Here is a 22536-nt window from a genome sequence, read left to right as displayed (position 1 = left end):
CTGTGATTGGAGAACATCCACGGTGTTAAGCCAATAGAAATTCCTATGGTTCGATACTAGACGTACAGGCTGAGCAAATTAATTTGCCGCCGCTAGGGTGCGTCTAGATTTCTAGGCTAAAGTAATGTTGTAAATGTTTATGAATTTAGACATAAGGAGTTAGGATATTAGCAGTTAGGATATTGTTTTATATGAAAACTTCCATCTTATAATATGTGAAATGTTTCACTTTTTAATTGCAAACCCAGATCCGCAATGTATAACACAGTCTACTATTCAATAATTACAATACATTTGTGGTTATTAAGGAAGTTGTGGAGGCATCGTTGACTTACATAAAGAGCCATTCTAGCTCTTAGTCACGTGTCATCTCATATTAATCCTCCACTGATAAACTGGCCCCTTCCCCAGTGGTGCTTGTGCAGCCCAACATCTCTCTCAGTGCCCGAGATGGAGGGCTGTTCTGGGGGCCTCAGGGGCCAGAAGTGACCAGGGGCCACAGCCTCTCCCTCATTTGCTCTACTGAGCCACAGCACCAAGGAGGCTCCTTCCACCTCTTCTTTGATGGGTCTAACAGGACCAGGACTCAGCTCGCCATCAACCACTCAGCCTCCTTCTACATTCCTGAGGCAGACTACTCCCACCAGGGCAACTACAGCTGTGTCTATGAGGTCACTGTGTCCAGCCACACCTTCAAGTCAACACAGACAGCACCACTGACAGTCATCGTAAGAGGTAAACATCCAGCACTTGAGTATTATACATGGATTTCTATGCAAAGTCACTAAAACATGTGTGCGCAAGAGGCAGAAAGCACCATAGAACAGCATAGAGCAGTGCTCTCCATGAAAAGAATAAAATTAGTTTTTGTGCTGAAAACTGCACCAATTCAAAATCACGATGGTTAGAGAATGTTAAATATGTTCAATATCCCTAAAGGAATGCATGTCTTCACCAAAAATGACAAAGTACGATGTTATATTAATAATGCAAATGAACGGCAAACTCTGAAATATAGTCTGAAATGAGATGTTATTATCATTGAGACAACAGGGGTATTAAAAAAAAAATCCAATTGTAGCTTACAGTAGCCGACTATTAGCGTCTTCTGCCCCACGGCTGAGGCGCGCATCTAGTATTGTTGGTAAATGGGAAACCCGTGTATTTGTTTGTTTGTTGTTTACTCTGGTAATTTCATGTTCATTTCCAGCGTCTCTGGCTCCCATCATTGCATCTGGAGTGATTTCAGGGTTGTTCCTACTTTTGCTGATCCCTGCCGTCCTGTACCTGGTGAAGAAAAAGTGTTTGAGTGACACAAATACACACACCATCCAGATGAACACTGTGGCAAACAGTGAGTCAGAAATCATCTCATTAATTAAATAAATGTATTACTTATCTTACACCTTTGTCTAATGTATTGACCTAATGCTTTGAAATTAGGGCTGTCAATCGATTAAAACATTTAATCTGATCGATTAAAACTGATTTAATCTGATCTAATTACATACTCTGTGATTAATTAATCTAAATTAATCACACATATAATTTTTGCTGTGAAAGTGTATTAAATATTTAAAATCAAATGAATCATTGAATAATCAGCATTAGTGACATTAAAGTTCAAAAACTTTATTTTCACTGTTCAAATAATGGCCATAATAATCTATGATATTACTTAATTTGCTGAGGAAATAAATTCAAAAGTGCTTCAGGAAGATGTTTTTTTTTTCACATACAAGGCATTTTAGGCCACAGATATAACCCAGGGGTCATAATGAAAATAAATTAACACTCCCCTCAATGTCAACACTATTTCTTTGCATTGATGTGCGACTCTAGAGTTGACGAACTCTGGTGATATGCAAATTCCTTGCTGCAGACATTGCAGAGGACTTTATTTTAATCAACACTTTATTTTTATCAACACCATCAGGCCGTATTTTTAAAAGTAAATGTTCCAATCAATGATATAGGCAGCACATTTTCTTCTCTTTCCTTCATTTTACAGTCTAATGGTTAATGACTAGAACGGCTCGGGGTCAAAGGTCATACGGAATCGATTAATCTGCGCTATTTCTTTTAATCAGTTATTTTTTCTCAAATTAATTAATCAAAATGAATCAGTTATTTTGACAACCCTATTTGAAATATTAAACCATTATAACGTACTGTAACGCCTGAAATGGCAAATACCCTGAACACGTTTCTCCACTTGTTACATGAAGAATGTGTTCATTCACTCCATTTGAACAGGTTCTGCGATCACATATGGTCATGGACCAGGTGGGTCACCTTGGGATGAAGATGAGAACATCTATATGAATGCAGTCATGCCTGCTGACCAGAGTGACCATTATAAAGAGGATGATGGAGATCTGGAAGATGACTATGTGAATGTAGAAGAGCAGCTTGGCCCAACTGCCATAGACCATGACTATGAAGAGGATGACATCTACCAAAACTATAATTGAGACCGGTCTGGTACATGTGGATTTGAAAGCTGTTCTGTCAGTATCCCTGTCCTGAGACTCTGTTCATTTGTAGCCCTCTGCTGGCTCTCTGTGTTTTGACTGTCTCTGTCTGCCTTTGTTTTTGTCCACTATGAGCTTTTTCCTCCATCCTGCCAAGTTTGATCACCACCTGTTCCTCATTCAGGGTGTTACCCACCTTATTGATTAAACCAGCACCTTTTAATTAAACCAGTGTAACGGTGGTCAGGCGGTGAAGGGACTGAGACCAAAACGGGCTTTTATGACATTTATTCCTTTGGAAAAACCAAAACAACATATGCCTTCAGGCACTGGCGTACGTAAAACAGCATCCAATGCAAAGCATAACGCTTCTGATAATTATCTCTTTAAAATAACACAGAAAGAAACATTCCTACAGAAGCATACACCTTTAGCATACTAGACATTGATAAAATAAACTTAAGAAAGATGCACAGGAAAATATTTCCTCATTCTATAACTAATTCACATTTTACATATGGAGCAACATACCTTTGGAAAAACCAAAACAACATATGCCTTCAGGCACTGGCGTACGTAAAACAGCATCTGCGCAAGCAAAATAAAAGGAAGTACACTAAGTTGAATGGGCTATATTAGATGCATCATTCATATCATCACTGTCAGCCCTACTAAAAAGGGAGACATGCAACATGTAGCGTTCAGGTGCACAGAACAAATTAATTAAAATTCCAAGAGACTCACTAAACATTCACAGACGAAGACAGAGATAATCCATACACATAATGCTAAACTAACTGTAGATTCATTGCTAATTAATTGACTGAATTGTACTTTCCATGGACACTAAACTAAACTACACTGAATGCATGGAAAGTTGCTAGCGGAGTTTACAGCTAGTCACGTAAGACTCAGTGTGTGATCTCGTGGTCATAATGAAAACATAAATAAACTTTCTCCAAGTTGCTAGAAACGCACCCAAATCCTAACAGTACATGTAAAGTAATATAACATAAGTGATATGTCGAAGTTTTCAACTTAAACAACATTTTACAGTTACAAAATTAAAACAAAGTGGGGAGTGCTTTGTACAGTCAACCTACCCAATGCAAAGCATAACGCTTCTGATCGGGTACGGCAACAACACATGGACAAAAAGTAGCAGAGCTGCAGTACACCGTTTCTCCAAAGGGGGCTCCAAAACACCAATCTCAATACAGCTGCTTAATTACGGCGAAAATCACATACAAACACTAAACTACATTTATAACTCTGTTACACCCACCTCCCCTGAATTTCGCCAAATTCGAGCAGCAACCATACAGTATTTCTGAAGGCAAAAAGTACACTACTTTCTAAAACTAGACAGAGGGCCACCAATTACAGGACAGCCAACCACAAAGGTATCCAAAAAGGATGAAGTGGAAGAAGAGGTGCGCAAACTCTCCAACCAACCACTGGCAGTAGGGTGCCTTATACACCCCACAAGACCCATATACACTGTGTACTAAAGCCACTAGGAAAAGAGAAGAAAACAAAACAAAAACAGACAAAATTCTCCATAAAGCTAATCAGAAAGCTTGGACCACATAACATGTCACCAAACGTGTGTATGACCTCAACTCTAACTGTGTCTAATCATGAAAAATCTGAAACACTGACCTGCAGATAGCCTGCATAGACGGATGTGTGTGAACAATATCTTGCCTCGACATAGTTTGAATTAGTCTGTCAACTGGCTTGAGAATACGACCAAATCTAGACCTCACCTGTGTGGATGTACTAGGATTGTCAGACTGTGAGACATAAGCTACTGTGTCAACATTGTTCATGTCATTAGCTTTGTCTGTCTGTGTCACAACAGTCTGTCCATCAGTCTCTGTGTGTGTGAGTCCGTCTATGTCACAACTGATAGTCTGTCCATCCATGTTACTGGCAACATCTGTACTAACATCAGTGCTAGTCACAGGTCTAGAGTCAGAGGTGACAGACTGGTCTCCTGTCTGGTTTTCAGACATCTCCTCTGGGTCACTCCGAGAGACAAGAGGAGCTGATCCTGTCCCTCCACTGTCAGCTGACTCAGCTTGTGAGTGTTCCGGGAATGGTGATCGCGCAATCCACTCTACAGTTTGTCCCTCAGAATCCACTTGCTCTGGAACAGTTATGGAATCAGATCCAACTCTCTCTGTCTGTATTCGTCCCATCTGCGCTCCCTGAGATCCCGGGCTAGAAATCAGATCATCACAATCCTCACTCATGTCATCACGCAAAGAACCTTGTCTCACTACTGACGTAGAGTCATCACTTGGGTTTGACCGCTGAAAAGAAGACGAGACTGAGTCAGAGATCACACTTGTGTTTTCGACAGGCAGGAAATTCACCAACATTAACAGATTACGGTGGACGACTTTCTCCTGTCCAGTGACTGTGTCACGTATCCTGTAAGTGTGTGTTTCAGTGTTCCTGTCAACTACAGTGTACACAGTGGATTCCCAGCGATCTGCAATCTTTCTCTTTCCTCTTTCCTTCTTGTTAGCCACCAATACACGGTCACCAACGTCAATGGTAGGGCCCTTAACTCTCTTGTTGTAGATCTCAGTGTGACGGTGCTGTTCTTTCCTGACATGTTCCTGAGCTATTAACATAGCATCTTTTAGATCTTTCGTCAGAGATGCCACATACTTGTCATAACTGACCACAGCCGGATCATTCAGAACAGTACGGAAGAGGACATCAACTGGCAGACGAGGAGTACGTCCAAACATCAAATAAAAAGGTGGGTATCCAGTTGTCTCATGAACTGAGCTGTTGTACATGAATGTGAGGGTCTGAAGACGTCTCGGCCAGTTGGCTTTTGTGTCTGGAGCAAGTGCACGGATCATATTGCCAAGGGTCCTATTAAAACGTTCCACACTCCCATTACCCATAGGGTGATAAGGGGTGGTGTGTGATTTCCTAATACCAGAGACTCTAAGTAGCTCGCTGATCAGTTGACTCTCGAAGCTGGCTCCTTGGTCACTGTGGATACGTTCTGGAAACCCAAATACACAGAAAAACTTGTCCCAGAGGACTCTCGCTACCTGCTTTGCTGACTGATCTTTGCAGGGGAATGCCTGGGCCATTCTTGTAAAGTGGTCGGTCACCACTAGCACGTCGACCGATTTGTTCCTTGCATCCTCCGCTGACCAAAAGTCAATACAAACAAGCTGTAGTGGCCTGGTGGATGTGATGCTTTCCAAGGGTGCCCTGCCAGCAGGTTCGGCTGTCTTGCTGACGATGCAACGCCTGCAGTTGCGGACATAGTCTCTCACATCCCTGTCAAGACTAAGCCAAAAGAACCTCTGCCTGGCCAGCCCAAGACTTCTGAACTGACCCTGGTGACCGGCATCGTTGTGAACACCTCTCAGGACAACAGCTTTAAGTGACTCAGGGACTACGTACTGGTGACGCTTTGACTTTGTGGTCTGGTCTCTTGAAACTCTGTAGAGTATCCCATTGCTCACAACAAGCTTCTCCCAGTGCTTCAAGTATCTCAAGACTGTGACTGATTCTTTTACTCGCTCTCTCCTGGAGGGTCTGCGACGTCTTTCCACATAATACAAGACTCGAAAGAGGGCTCTGTCATTGAGCTGTTCATCACGAAGTTCCTTTTCTGTGTAAGCAGGCAGGGAATCCTGACCACCTGGGACCAACTGTGGGACATGGTGCAAAGCGGCAACAGCACGGGTTCTTGCTCCAGTCTCCCACTCACTGTGCGACTGCAGGACAGCAGATATATCGTCCATAGCAATGGACTGAGCGTGAACACACAAGGTAGCAGACATACTCCCAACACAATCATCACCTTGCCGTGGATTCCCATTACGGGCACTGGAGCAGCGAAAGGTGTCTTGAACAGAGTCACTTGTCAAACCTTGGACCTCAGAGAGAAGTGTGGTATAAGGCTCCTGAAGTAATCTGAGACTGACTCTCTCTTTCACAAAAGGCACACGGCTCAGGGCATCGGCAACAACATTCTGTGGACCTGGAACATACTTGATATCAAAGTTGTAGCCGGCTAGCTTGGCCACCCAACGTTGCTCACAGCAATCCAACTTAGGCTTTGTCATGATGTGAGTCAACGGATTGTTGTCTGTCCATACCGTGAACACATGACCCTTCAACCAGTGGCTGAACTTGTCACAGATGGCCCACTTCAACGCCAAGAATTCTAAACGGTGTGCAGGGTAATTCTTCTGAGACTGAGAAAGTGACTTGCTCGCAAATGCGATGGGCCTTGCCCTGGTTTCTCCCTCCTTGACCTGTGATAAAACGGCGCCAATACCATCAAGAGAAGCATCTACAGACAACATGAACGGGCGGGTGAAATCAGGGTGAGCAAGGACAGCTGTTTCGGCCAGTGACGATTTTAGTTTCTGGAAAGCTTGCTCCATGTCAGGGGTCCAGTCAACAGCACTCAACTTCCTGCTCTGAGACCTGTGTTTACTCATCAGCTTCTGCTTACTTTTTCGTTTCTGGCCTGACAACAGAGAGAAGAGGGGCTTAGCGATGGCTGAGTAATTGGGTACAAAGTGTTGGTAGTAATTGATCATTCCCAAAAAAGACCTGACCCGTTTCGCTGAGGGAGTCACACCGTCTGCTTCCATTAGGTCAGCACTTGTCACATTCATGATGCCCTCAACCTTACTGGGATCAGTTGACACACCAGTTTCATCGACTATGTGCCCAAGGAACTTCACAGACTTTCGGAGGAAAAAGCACTTCTTGGGGGCTAACTTCAGGTTGTGGCTACGCAATCTGCTAAACACCACCCCCAAACGTTGCAGAGCAGTCTCTTCATCAGGAGCAAAGACAAGCAAGTCATCTAAGTAGCAAAGCAAGCTCAAATAGTTCTGATCTCCAAAAATGCTAGTCATCATGCGCATAAAACTGCCAGGGCTATTGCAGAGACCTTGTGGTAAACGATTGTACTCATACAAACCCATTGGAGTGGTGAAGGCAGAGTACTTTTTGTCATCTTCATGCAATGGCATGTTATAGAACCCAGAAGTCAAATCCATAGTACTGAAAAGAGCGTTTCCCCCAAGTGCTGCTAGGCAGTCAGCCTGATGAGGGAGAGGGTGAGCATCTTTAAAAGTTCGCTTGTTCAACCAGCGAAAGTCTGTACAGATACGAAGATCCCCATTCTTTTTCCATACGAGGACTAATGGAGACGCATATTCACTGGTGGACTTCCTAATGATTTCTCTCTCTTCCATCTCATTCAACACTTGGCGCAGCTTCTGATATTGACTTGGGGGCACTCGCCTGAAAGGGAGTCGGAATGGCCTGCGATCTGACAGGTGAATACGATGGACAAAATCCTTTGCCTCTCCACAATCCAGATGATGACGTGAGAAGATATCATTGTAGTGCACAACCAGTTCAGTCAGCTTGCCTTTACACTGCTCGGTCACATCACAGGAGTTTATGTCAATCTCACTTAATCCAACTGCCTTGAGTTTGTCATCAACAGAACATGCATCAATCTCAGAACCACTAGCTACTAGAGAACAACTGGCCATTGAGACCCCAGTGTGTGTGTCATCCATATCTTCGAGCGCAATGCAGGGAAAAACATCAGCTAACTTAGCGTTACGTCTCACCAAGACGGGTTTATCAGAAGTGTTGATCAGCTTTAACGGAAGCCATCTGTCTCCCCACAAAGACGTCACCATTCTCGCTACCAGGATTCCCCTTGGAGCTGAGCGACATGATGTGAGTTCGGCCATCACAGTGCTACCAGGAGATACAGCAGCAGACTTGGGTAGCTTTCCCCACATCAAGTACTCACGACCAGGTTCAAGGCACACAGCTGAGTTGCTTCTCACAGTGCCTATCTTGCAGGGAACTTCCTCACCTCTCCAACGGTCCACACCAGCAAGCATGGAGAGGAACTGTTCAGATTCTGAATCACCAGCAGGACAAGGGGCAGACACAGCTTTCCAATAGGCATCACACTGCTTATATTGACGAAGAACATGCTTGATAACATTAGTGCCTAATATCATTTCATCATGCTGGCCCTGGACAACAAGAGTAGGAACTATGATCTTGCAGCCATACACCTCCATCTGCAGATAGACAGCTGACTTAGGCATGACGTGACGGCCACCACAGCCAATGAGGACAACATCTGTACTGAACTGATCATGTTCTGTGAAAGCTCCAGCTTCTCTAAGCTTCAATTCCGCAGTTTCACTGATAGTACAAGCCATAGAGCCACTGTCTAGCATAGCGTTCAGGGTCACTGTATTACCAATCATCACAGGAGTATAGAAAAGACTGTCACTGCCGACAACTTTGTGTATATTCTGAAAGACAACAGTTTGAGCGTCATTACAAGCAATCTTGCTCATTGCGTAAACAGTTTCTGCATTAGAAAGATCTTCACTGCGGGAGTTTAAATCATGACCCATACTGTCTCCCTCTGAATATGAGTCAACTAGTTTCCCTTAGACTGAGGCTCAGGGGAAGACCTGGTGGGACATCCCACACGTGTGTGGCCCGGGGCAAGGCAGGTGAAACACAACTTCTCTGACATGCAATGGGTGATGGTGGTGTGTTTGCTGTCACCACAGACACGACAAGCTTTCTCACGATTACCACCCTGGAATCTTCCACCACGAGCACTGCTGCGCTGCTGCACTTTACCCATCATCTGCTCTAACATGGCCATCATACGAGACAGAATCCTATCCTCAGCCTCTTGAGTATTCTGTGATACAGCTGGTGTAGAGGCACACAAGGGGGGACATGGAGTCTGATGTGAGGCGTGGCTCTGACTTGAAACTGTGACAGAGGGGGGACGCTGCGGGTGAATAGGGACTGGAGCAGTAATGAGGGTGGGGCATTGAGTGTGACACTGCTCAGGCACAGGCTGACTGTATGCCGCTGGGTTAGACTGCATGTTAGCAAGGGTGGTGGTGTGGCTCTTTACCCGCACATCTGCACAGGCTCTTCCAGAGGCCCTTAGCTCCCTCTGATAATCATCAATTCTCAACTGTATGTCACGAGCACTCCACTCGTGAATGGGCTTACACCTAAAGATAGAGGAGAGTTCTGGGTCGGGACAATGCTTGACAAACATACGCGCCACCTCTTCACCGGAATTCTCCATCCGCCTACCTTGTCTGCTGAGGCCTTCATCAGCCAGATCAGCTGCTCTGTTCACTCTCAACCAGTAATCAACTGGGCTCTCACCAGGTCTGGGCAGGGTGGAGTAAAAATCTGCTAGTGGGAGACATGAGGACACATCACTGAAATACTGGAGGAGAATATCATAAATGAGGCCAGGGTTCTGTTTCACATCGAGAGTCTGATCACTACGCAGGGCAACCTTCACAACATCTCTCGCTTTGCCCATCAACTTCCCCATGATCTCTTCTGCCTGCTCATCCACAGGGCACCGCTGCTTTCTCAGATAAGCTTTAGTCATGTCGATCCAGTCCTGGACTGGATATTTGTCAGAACCGTCACCTCTGAACAACTTAGGCTCTTTGTCTGATTTTACATGTACAGTAACGTGTGAGTCTGTCTGTCTTACAGTACTAGTGTCAGTGCCTGTATGTGTAGGTGATGTGTTCTGCATGTGTGCGATGTGATGTGCAGGGGATGAGCCGCCCTGGTGTTCACTGCTAGTATTCACTACGCCAGCAGACATTAACTTGGCTACAATAGACTCACCAATTTGGGCACCTAACTGTCCCACCAAGCTTGTGAGGTGGTTAATGGCGGCAGAATCAATACTGCTGGGTGTGGATGTGAGAGGACCCTCCCCCATAGACTGGCCAACAGGAGTACAACCTGGATTCTGACCTGACCCTGTACCCCTACCGCTGTCAGCTAATGACTGGGAATAGCCTACCTCCCCACTATCCAACCCATGTCCAACAGTACCGCTATCAGAACCCCGCCATGCACCCCAAATACCCCTCCCTTTAGGAAGAACTGGACTAGCAAAATTATCTCCCACATTACTGTAACTATATTTCTCAGCCATAATGGCAAGTATCTGCGTTGTGTATTATCAAATGCAAAAAAAATTGATATAAGATAACAATATTAGAGAAAGTACACTGTAACTTACTGTATATCAAGGATAATAAACAATTCCCCACACTGGAATAACATAAACACAGCCCTATACTGCCTAACCATATACAAGGACAACTCTAACCACACTTGAACTCGCACACTTGAGCTGGACTTCAACGCAGCATCCACGGCGATCGGCGTCGGGCAGATCTGGGAGATCGACAGGTCACGGCACCAGTGTAACGGTGGTCAGGCGGTGAAGGGACTGAGACCAAAACGGGCTTTTATGACATTTATTCCTTTGGAAAAACCAAAACAACATATGCCTTCAGGCACTGGCGTACGTAAAACAGCATCCAATGCAAAGCATAACGCTTCTGATAATTATCTCTTTAAAATAACACAGAAAGAAACATTCCTACAGAAGCATACACCTTTAGCATACTAGACATTGATAAAATAAACTTAAGAAAGATGCACAGGAAAATATTTCCTCATTCTATAACTAATTCACATTTTACATATGGAGCAACATACCTTTGGAAAAACCAAAACAACATATGCCTTCAGGCACTGGCGTACGTAAAACAGCATCTGCGCAAGCAAAATAAAAGGAAGTACACTAAGTTGAATGGGCTATATTAGATGCATCATTCATATCATCACTGTCAGCCCTACTAAAAAGGGAGACATGCAACATGTAGCGTTCAGGTGCACAGAACAAATTAATTAAAATTCCAAGAGACTCACTAAACATTCACAGACGAAGACAGAGATAATCCATACACATAATGCTAAACTAACTGTAGATTCATTGCTAATTAATTGACTGAATTGTACTTTCCATGGACACTAAACTAAACTACACTGAATGCATGGAAAGTTGCTAGCGGAGTTTACAGCTAGTCACGTAAGACTCAGTGTGTGATCTCGTGGTCATAATGAAAACATAAATAAACTTTCTCCAAGTTGCTAGAAACGCACCCAAATCCTAACAGTACATGTAAAGTAATATAACATAAGTGATATGTCGAAGTTTTCAACTTAAACAACATTTTACAGTTACAAAATTAAAACAAAGTGGGGAGTGCTTTGTACAGTCAACCTACCCAATGCAAAGCATAACGCTTCTGATCGGGTACGGCAACAACACATGGACAAAAAGTAGCAGAGCTGCAGTACACCGTTTCTCCAAAGGGGGCTCCAAAACACCAATCTCAATACAGCTGCTTAATTACGGCGAAAATCACATACAAACACTAAACTACATTTATAACTCTGTTACACCAGCACTGTAAGCCGCTGCATGAATCAAGTATTTCATTATGTAAAATGTAAATCAGGTTTCTCGGCCAAGTATACTTGCATATATACAAGGAATTTGGTCTCTGCATTTATCCCATCCGTGAATTAGTGAATACACAGAGCATACAGTGAACACACAGTGAGGTGAAGCACACACTAACCCGGAGCAGTGAGCTGCCTTGCTACAGCGGCGCTCGGGGAGCAGTGAAAGGTTAGGTGCCTTGCTCAAGGGCACTTCAGCCGCTCCTACTGGTCAGGGATCAAACCGACAACCCTCCGGTTACAACCAGTGGTTATATCAATCTTTTATATCAAAGTTTGAATATTTGTTTTGCAATTAAGAATTTATTATGACCGCCGCGCAGCGAAGCGGCGGTCATATAGGTTTAGTCAGATTTTTTTTTTTTTTTTTTCTTTTTTCAAGCACGCACACACACACACGCACACACACACACACACACACACACACACACACACACACACATAACACAAACAATCAAGAATTTCTCAGAATCATAAACAGGCAAGATGGAGGTGGGGTTGTATAAAATAAATTTTACATGTGAAATCTATGAACTAATCATGTTTTGGTACTTGTTGTCTAGCAGATACCAGTGAGAATTGAGTGTGGATAATGCAATTTAGTGAGACAGTTAGAATCATATAGGCCTTTCAGCGTGATTTCTTTTTGTGGAAAAAATGTGCTGGACTGGGCGGCGGTACATCTAGTTTTCATTTAATTTGTATCCTGAAACTTTACTGTATTCTTCCATTTTCATTAGTTTATGTATCGATTCCTCTGGTGAAGCTAAATAAACTATTATATCATCTAAATAAAGTGCTAATTTATGTATTTTTTCCCTGAGGGAAAAACGTAATGTACTTTTATGGGGGGCATGTATTTATCACCCCCCCCCCCCCATAAAGACATAAACCAGTCGATAGTCAGACTTTGTGTTTAAAAGGGAAGTGGAGGCTACATGTGTACTATAAACTAGCAGAAATAGGGTGACCACCAACCAGACTCTAGTGGTGTCTAAAATGAGGACAGATTGGTCAAAATGAGGACATCCCCCAGATTTTGCTGTGTGTGTGGAGGGGGGGCTGTGCTACTAAAAATGTCAACGTTAGCTTTTTACACACCGTTAACAGCATTAAACAGTATGACATATACTGGTTTTAATATTTGCTACTCTGCTGTTCAGAGATTGTGTTGTTTTTTCTCTATTTATCAGCCTCATTTTTATAGCATTGTTTGCTGTGAAGTACTTGTATCATAGATACTTATAAGCATTGTTTGCTGTTGAGTAAGCATTGTTTGCTGTGGAGTACTTGTATCATCGCTATTTATAAGCATTGTTTGCACTTGTCAAAAAGGCAGACAAATGCCCAAAAAGGAGGACACTCTATCTAGGTCCGGACAGAGGGCTTGAAATTCGGACGAATGTTCATCCTAGATAAACAATGGCATTAGCTGCACTATTGTGAGATCGAGATGGCACAAGACGCACCTGTGGAAGAAATTTAGCTTAAAGCTAAGTCTAGCTCTATGAATACTGAGAGTCAGAGATAAAGTTTTATCTTTCTTGAGTTGTTAGTAGTTTATTAATCTCTGAAGAGAGGTCTCATCAGGCAATCAGGATACAGAGACAAAGTATGTGCACCAAAGACACAATGAGTTGTTTCTCACACACACATTTATACCTTGCATCGTATCATAATATCATTGTATCATTGTACCATTGTATCATTACATCTCTCTGCACACACACATGACTGTTAATACAATGAGTTAATTAAGAACCAAGGACATTAACAATATTTCTATCGTCATACACCACGTGATTTGCCATCTGCACACCAGTTACCCGGAACAGAAGTATACAAAGAAAAATAACTTTAAGAACTAGATTAACGTTTCGAAGGGCCTCTAAGGAATTCTTGGATATGCAAAGAGACTGGCCTTACACTATCGTTGTGGCTACTCTCAGTATGATCAGAAAATGTATGGAATGACAGTCGAAGGAGAAAGTTATAGTGCTGTTGTTAAGTTACTCAGTAGTCACGTTTATTTTTCACAAATACACCAACAATCAAGTAGTGATAAAAAAACAACACATTCTCTGAAGTCGCACATAAGGAGCGTAGAGAAAGCAATGACCTGCATTCACCGCTAGGCTCCGCTGAGTTGAACAAATGGCCCAAAGATTTCTGTTGTGCTTGCAGCAAACAGCAAAGTAGCTATTATTTACAGTGCGCCATGATCAAACTTGGTTGAACTAAATATGGTTTAACATGCAAGAGTTGCAGACATCAAAATGAACACATAAGTCACAAGTATCACACTGTTTAATGCTGTTAACAGTGTGTAAAAAGCTAATGTTAATGTTGTCCAAGGGCACCAATATGACTTGTGTTGAATTGTGTACCCTGCACTCGCCCAGATTCGAACCCACAAACAGCAGGACCTTGAGCTTAAAGCCCTGCTGATAGCCTATGAATATGTGAACAAAGGTGCCTAGTCACCTGAGTGCACTTTGGTTGATTTTGGTTGATTGACAAAACCCCTGTCGCAGGAAAATCTAGACGTTTAGATGTTGCTATTGCGTCAATTGTACTAGATAACTTCAAGACAATTGTGCAATAACTTCAAAAAGCGAACAGAAAACAGAGATTAAGGAATTTGTCGAATAGAAGGATTCTGTGTAGGCAATTCCATTGCTCTGATTGGTTACGTCCCTTCTTTTCTCTAGCTGGGTCGCGGTTGCAGCACTGTTAGAGCCGTGCCCGAGATGCGGATATGGCAGAGTGTGGTTGCTGTAACCTGTTAACATGAAAACCAATATGCAATTGAGCTGTTCCAAAGATGCAACGCAGGAAATGTGTTGAAGCCGTACGTCATGAGAGTTTGGACATTATCTTATATTATGCAATTTTCCCTTCCAATCACATAAAGTATTGCACTGTTTAATGCTGATAACAGTGTGTAACACACAAAAAATGTCTTCAAAAAGCATATAGCCTAGTAAAATACTGTGATGACTGAGGAAGCCTCTGGGCTTCCTGGTTAGAACTCCTTAGCAACGAGTCCATAGAAACCAATTCATGTGTTGAATTTGCTATTACCCAGTGTGCTTTGTTTAATGGTCTCAATGTTTTATTGTTTTATTTCTTGTAGATATTAGTTATTAGAGGTGTAACTGTGTGTTTGCAGTAATGCAGGAATTGTGTATTCATGTTGATGCTTGTGTGTTTCCACAATGTTGTTCTATAGCTGTGCTGAAATGGCCACCCTTTTGGTGGAGTGTGTTGTGTAGGATGACAAGCCAGAATGTAAGTCATTTAGGTTGTAGTTGTTAAAAGCAAATAACTGACTTGTTTTGTGAAGCTTCATTAAAAGTGAAAATCATCACATTGGTGTCAGAAGTGCAGCCCAAGAAGTCAAAGAAAATGGAGATTGACAGAATACTTCGCGACTTAACCATCATTGTGGAAGACCTTTGCCGAAGAAAGCGAGAGCAGATCAATCCACCCACAACCGCCCCTGTAGGGGCAAGAGCCTAGCAAGCTCTAGGTGGGGTGGTGACTGCCTCTGAAGACACTGGAAGAAAGGATGGAGGAACAGGATTGCCTATGCCTGCTGCCCCGCAAATAGGCCGAAGGAATCCGGTGCGAGCAGCTAGCAGCTATCAAGCATTTGGAGAAGATTCATCACCCTTTGCAGCATTTCTTAATGCGAAGATGGATGCCTTCAGCGGAGAGGGCATGTTTGCTGAAGATGGGAGAAGTCCTGGCGCACGGACAGTTGCAGTGGAGGACGTTCATGGGGAGCTCAGCGCAGTGGCGCCGGCAATGTGGTGAGAGATGCCCAGCATGCTACACAAGCTAATATGGGCCACACTCCACTTCCTGCTCAGAACATGGCCAATTCCAACTCTGCCAGCGAACACAGTCAGCCTGCCATGGCTAAGGGGGTGAAGCTTCCACGCTACAATGGGTCATCATCGCCGGAGGCCTAATTTGCCCAGGTTCGTTTGGCTGCATGGCGAGCAGGATGGGGCCCGGAGAATGCAGCCACCCACCTTGCTCTGGCACTTGAGGGTCCGGCACTTCAGGTCTTGCTGGATCTCTCCCCAGCTGAACAGAGTGACTATATGGCCCTCACCGCTGCATTGGAGCGACGTTTTGGAGAGAGGAAGACAGTGGAGCAGCGGCGTGACCAATTGACCAGTCGTCAGAGGGCTAATGGTGAGAGTCTGGGGTCATTGGCAGCAGATGTGCAGTACTATGCTAGGAAGGGCTATCCTCAATTCAGGGCTGCAGCCCAAGAAGAGTTGGCCCTGCATGCCTTTTTGCAGGCCCTCACACCGGAGAAGTTGCGCCAACATGTGCGACTCTCTGCCCCAAGGACATTGGTGGAGGCATTGGCAGAAGCAGAAAGGGTTGAAGCTGTGCTGTTCCCTGAATGTGTGGCAATGTCACCCCACACACTTCAGCCTCCTGTGCGACAAGTGGAGGAACACGACAAGGACAATCACAATGAAGAGGAAAGTTCATGCCAAGTCAACCCACCTTCATCCAGGTCTACATATCAGCAATTCACAAAAGCCAGCGGGACGTGTGGAGTGTTTTAGATGCGGAGAAATGGGGCATGTAGCGTGAGTCTGCCTAGCACCCGCTCGAAGACAACGCCAGCCCCACTCATCGGGAAACGAGCATTGAGTGGCACAGCAGGGGAACTGCCACTCGAGTGTTCCACACCCCTACAGGGTAGATGCTCCCTGGTTGGCCGAGAGGGTCAAACACAAGGACTGTATGTGGACTTGTTCCTTGATGGCTGTCCCTGCCGTGCTTTGGTGGATACAGGATCCACCATTTCTCTTGTTAAGCCTGGGGTCCTGCCTGGCACATTGGGTCTATCACCACCTGGTTGGACATCTACCACTGTCCAGATGCGGACAGTGACAGGAGAAAAGGCTGCTATCAAGGGAAGAAAAGCCCTTCAAGTGACCCTGGGGACCACAATGGTGGCCCATGACTTTTGGCTAGCAGAAATCCAGGACACGTGCATTGTAGGGTTGGACTTACTGTCCCAGTGGAAAGCATGTGTGGATGTGCTGAGTCCAGCGCTTTGTCTCAGCACAGACACCATACCACTACAGTGGGGGCGTGAAAAGAAGAAAGCATGTCAAGCTCTCCTGTCAGAGAACACAACTGGCCATCAAGATAAAGCCATACCAACCCCAGCAACTGCCACCCCATTGTCAACCAAAGCACCCTCACCTGAAACAGCCAAGGCCGTCAGGGATCTTTGCCAGCGAAGCAGCAAGGGGCTTAATATGAGTCAAAGGAAGCAGCTGCAGAACCTCCTCAATCAGTACTTGGATGCCTTTTGGCCTTTGCAATGCTCCAGCGAGTTTTGAGCGTTTGATGGAGAAAGTGCTGGCAGACATTCCTCGCAACCGCTGTGTGGTGTACCTGGATGATCTTTTGGTCCATGCGGGGGACTTTGACCAGGCGCTGGACAACCTCCAGGATGTTTTTGCTGCTATCCAACAGGCTGGCCTTCGCCTCAACCCGAAGAAATGTAGCCTGCTCCAGAGAGAGACCACATTTCTGGAACATGTTGTCAGTGAATGTGGGGTGGCCTCTGATCCTGCCAAGGTGTCAGCTGTCCGCGATTGGCCTGTCCCCCAAGATGGAGCAAGCTTGCGAAGCTTCCTGGGACTAGCCTCCTATTACCGGCGGTTTGTCAAGGACTTTGCCACCATTGCCAGCCCCCTCTACCAGCTGACTGACAAAGGACAACCATTCCACTGGACAGACAGCTGCACTGAGGCCTTCACTCAGCTGAGAGGGGCGCTTGTTAATGCGGCAGTGCTGGCGTACCCTGACGAGAAGCGGTCCTTTGTTGTGGACACAGATGCCAGTAACGTAGGCATTATAAAGCTTTATTTGTATAGCACCTTTCATACACAGAATGCAGCTCAAAGTGCTTTACATTTGAAGCATGTAACACAATAATAGTCAGTCAGTCATTATCAATCACTTTTCTTTGCTGTTTATGATATACTCAGCAACATATCAAAAATATAGAAAATGACGTCATAAGACTGGCAGCCTTAACCCTCTTACCCCCCACAAGCACGCCATATGGCAACTGTGGCAAGGAAAAACTCCCATATTCCAGGACGAAACCTTGAGCAGAACCTGACTTAATAGGGGGAGCCCATCTGCTTCTGGCTGGCTGCGCCCTCCAATAGTAGCAGATGTAGAATAATCTGAAAATGTGGTCTACAGGATAAGATGAGTTAACTAAAAGCTTTCCTGTACAGGTATGTTTTCAGATCTTTTTTAAAAATATTTACTGAACTCGCCTGCTTGATGTACAGAGGCAGGGTGTTCCATAGTTTGGGGGCATAATGGATAAACGCAGCTTCTCCACTTTGTTTGTGGAGCACTTTGGGTACGATTAAAAGATTAGAATTGGATGATCTAAGTTTCCTTTGTGGTTGATAAGATATTAAAAGCTCAGAGATATATGAAGGTGCTATGCCATTCAGAGCTTTGTAAGTAATTAACATAACCTTAAAATCAATTCTATAGGAAATAGGGAGCCAGTGCAGTTCAGCCAACACAGGGGTGATGTGTTCTCTCTTCTTAGTCTTAGTTAAAAGTCTAGCCGCAGAGTTCTGTATGAGTGCCAATTTCTTTAGATGTTTTTTGGGAAGACCAGTGAAAAGTGCATTGCAGTAGTCTAACCTGCTAGTGATAAAGGCGTGAATTAGTTTTTCTGCATCTTGTTGAGTTAAAAAGGGCCGCACTTTGGCAATGTTTCTCAAGTGGAAATAGGCTGTCTGAGTAACTTTACTGATATGGGGCTTAAAACTTAACTCTGCATCTAAGATGACACCGAGGCTTGTTACTTTTGGTTTGACCTGGTGTGCCAAGTTCCCCAGATTACTAAGAATAATATCTCGCTTTAGTTGGCATTGGTGCAGTGCTGTCACAGACAGGAGACGATGGTGAGCGAGTGGGTGGCATATTTCAGTCATTCTCTTAGCCGCCAGGAGAGAAATTACTGTGTTACTCGGCGTGAGCTGTTGGCAGTGGTGCAGGCCCTTCGTCACTTCCGTCCCTACCTCTATGGCAAGAAATTTCTCCTCCGCACAGACCATGCATCCCTTACGTGGCTCCTTAATTTCAAAGATCCTGAAGGGCAAGTGGCAAGATGGCTTGAGGCATTGCAGGATTACAATTTTGACATTCAGAACTGCGCCGGCCGCCAACATGGTAATGCTGATGCCCTCTCTCGCCGACCATGTGAGGTCACAGAATGCCGCTACTGTCGCCACCAGGAAGAGCGTGACCAGGCAGCTCCACATGTTGCTGCCCTGCAGGGTGAGGGGGAGGTAGATGTGTGGCCAACATTGGAGCCTCATCAGCTGCAGCAGCAACAAGAGGAGGACCCCATCTTGGCCCAGCTGCTTGATTGGATGGCAGCTTGACAGCGACCAGCATGGCAAGACGTGTCGCCGCGTGATAAGGAGGTGAAGGCCTATTATTCACAATCGGCCTCTCTTGTCATGCATAACAGACTGCTCTACAGGCGCTGGCAGGCACCAAACAAGGGGACCACACGTCTGCAACTGCTGGTGCCTCGGTCACTCCGCCCTCAGGTGTTGCGGATGGTCCATGGAGCAGTGGGGGCAGGACACTATGGTGTGGCAAAGACTCTCCGGCGGCTACGAGCGCAGTTCTACTGGGCAGGGTGTAGACAGGATGTTGAACTCCATGCACACTGCTGTGATGCCTGTACTGCCCACAAAGGCCCGACACAGCGACCACATGCCCCGATAAAGCAGTACCTAGTGGGTGCACCAATGGAACGTGTGGGTGTGGATTTCCTTGGGCCCTTTCCAGCAACAGACCGTGGGAACACTTACATCCTAGTTGCCATGGACTATTTCACAAAATGGCCTGAGGCGTATGCAGTTTCTGACCAGAGTGCCATCACCACAGCAGAAAAGCTTGTTGAAGAAATGTTCTGCCGTTTTGGTGCCCCAGAAGAACTGCATAGTGATCAAGGTCGGAATTTGGAGGCCCAAGTGTTTGCGGAGGTCTGTTGCCGGTTGGGTGTGAAAAAGACCCGCACCACCCCTCTGCATCCACAAAGTGATGGACTCGTGGAGCGATTTAATCACACCCTCACCACCCAGCTTGCAATTCTAACCAGCACACACCAGCACGACGGTACCGCTTAGCTCCGCCTAGCTTCACTCACATCCATCTGGGACCTCTTCCGTTGAGAGTGATTTCAGCACCAGATTTTATGGTAGAGCCAATCAGGATGCAGGGCGGGAGTTTCATAGATGTGACGTAGCGTAGAAGCGACTGTGAGACTGTTCTCAGCGTCACGGGTTGGCTTCGATGTGAGTGGTTAAAGTAGCACGTCAATAGACGACGAGTGGCTTATCCAATCATATGCAAGCATTTTTTGATTAGGCCCAGCCTTCTGAAGCACCACTCCAATGGATTGATCCCAGATGGATGAGTGGAGCTAGGCGGAACGAAATTCATCTGACGAGAGTCAGGTTAGCATCCTCCCAGTCTATGTGTGGTGCTAAATCAAAATTGCAAAGATTCCACTACCCTGGTAGTGGGTAATGAGGTAGCACACACAGTCTTTATAGAACTGGACTCATCTCTTTTTTATTTGGCTAAGTCAAGAACAAATATGCCAACGTTTCGGCCTATTGGTATTCATCACAGCATAAAAAAATGGAAGACATTGCATTGGTGTTGACAAGTGGTTTGGGTCACATGGTCTTTCATTCTTCAAAATCACACTCAACAATGTGCTTACAGTGTTTCCCCTACAATGTATTTAACAGCGGCGCAGCGCCGCCGCTGGATTTTCAGCGCCGCTGCAACATAATATCACCAGATTCACTTAACACACTGTAAAAGCACAATGGCCAACGTCATCTCGAAATTGTTTTCTGAAAGTCTTGAGTAAGTTAAGTGCATCAAATCCGCACTTAGCCTCTCATTATTCAGGACATATATGCGGCATGATGTGTCAGGTGATTACAAGCCCAAAGACAAGTCTGCAGCCCATATGGCTAGCCTACGTTCTGAACACGGTTACATTGTTTAGCTATCCGACTGATGGGGTCTTGCTCCGCCAGAGTAGCCTATGGTGTCATCGTTCACTTGTAGGTTACACAATAAATAGCCTACTTATAGGCCTGGTGACAATAAAAAATGATATTAGTTATATTTCATCACGAAGCTGTTTGTATGCCGTGAATTCGCTTGTAGCCTATGCCATATGTTAAGCTTGAGCAATTCCTCTGATCCAAAGCCTGCTTTGACACATTGACACTAATGTGAAACATGCATCCTCCTCTCCTAGCCTACATCAAATAAAAGAAACCAATTCATGATTACCGAAATGAATTTAACATGGGGGGGAAAAAAGTTTGTTGCGATTTAGCCTACTGTTGTGATGCGGTTCTTTCTGCTGATTGGATTTACCCCCGTGTCGTCAACTCTGAGAACTCTTGCTCCGGCTGACAATTTTATCCAGAGAGCTGATTTCCCAAAGATGAGCCTCCATCAACATTCAACGACAAATTATTAAAACGTAAGTAATGCAATAGAGTAAACCAATGTGCTACAAGGTGTATGGTCTTAACGTTAATTGTAGCCTAGACTTGTAACGTTAGCGTAGGGCTATGTAATGTTTGCATGGGAAAGCTAGGCGAACACAGTCTAGGCCTGTTTAAACTGTCTGATAGTTAAAGGAAATATGAGCATATGTTGGCATATACGTATAGCCTAAATTCTGTCCACTTAGCTATAATAGGCTATCACAAACAGACCTTTTCTACGTTTACGGCATTAGACATATAGGAGCCTATATTCTCTTATCAGAAAGACATGTTCTCATAACTTCAGCGTTCTCTTGACGGTGAGACGAACGGTCGCACTTCAATCAAGTAGCCTAGGTCTTTTTCGAGTTAATTGTGAGTGAGTTGTATGGTAACTGTGGGAGTGATGTAGAAGAAAAGTGAGTATTTACTTTTTTATACGTGGGTTTGTTGTTTTGGGACTGAGAATTAGACTACAAGGAGAGCATCTGGCTACGTGCATGCGTGTCAGCATTAATGGCCCCCCCACAATTCAATTCAATTCAAAGCCCAGAAAAATTAAGTGCTCGCAGATTGGGTGTGGCCTTTGCCATTAAGACAAATTTAAATAAATTGTAAATAATCTTTAAATTATTAATGGTCATTAAATGGTTGTGCCATTTAATTTTTCTTCTATCATTTTTAAACAATAATGTAAAAGAAAGCTGAAAATGTCCACAAAAGAAACACGAAGGTATGATATAAAAAAAAAAATGCGCAACAACCCCCCCCCCCCCCCCCCCCCCCCCCCCCGCCAAGTAATAGCACCGCTGCTGGAAAAATTTCTAGGGGAAACACTGGCTTAGCAATGTGTGAAATATGTCAAAAGATTTCCAAATAGGTGAAATGGCTAATACATAGAATTATATAAAACAATACAATTGATACCATTTTTACTGAGGCGGCACATTCTGTTGTTTTTATTATCTTTGTTCAGAGAAAGCATTTGAGGCTAAAATGGTCATTCAGTCCAGTCAGTGTATCAC

General features: G+C 44.6%; 1 protein-coding gene across 1 annotated transcript in view; it reads left to right on the top strand.

The window, feature by feature from the left end:
* LOC121683484 (immunoglobulin superfamily member 1-like) overlaps positions 1–22536 on the top strand; it is a 44662-nt gene that overhangs the window by 1508 nt on the left and 20618 nt on the right. The gene's annotated exons all lie outside the window — the stretch shown is intronic.

Source organism: Alosa sapidissima, chromosome 15 (assembly GCF_018492685.1).
Source record: "Alosa sapidissima isolate fAloSap1 chromosome 15, fAloSap1.pri, whole genome shotgun sequence".
Classification (NCBI taxonomy): Eukaryota; Metazoa; Chordata; class Actinopteri; order Clupeiformes; family Clupeidae; genus Alosa; species Alosa sapidissima.
The sequence above is the reverse complement of the archived record's forward strand: the minus strand, read 5'-3'. Positions and strand labels throughout refer to the sequence as shown.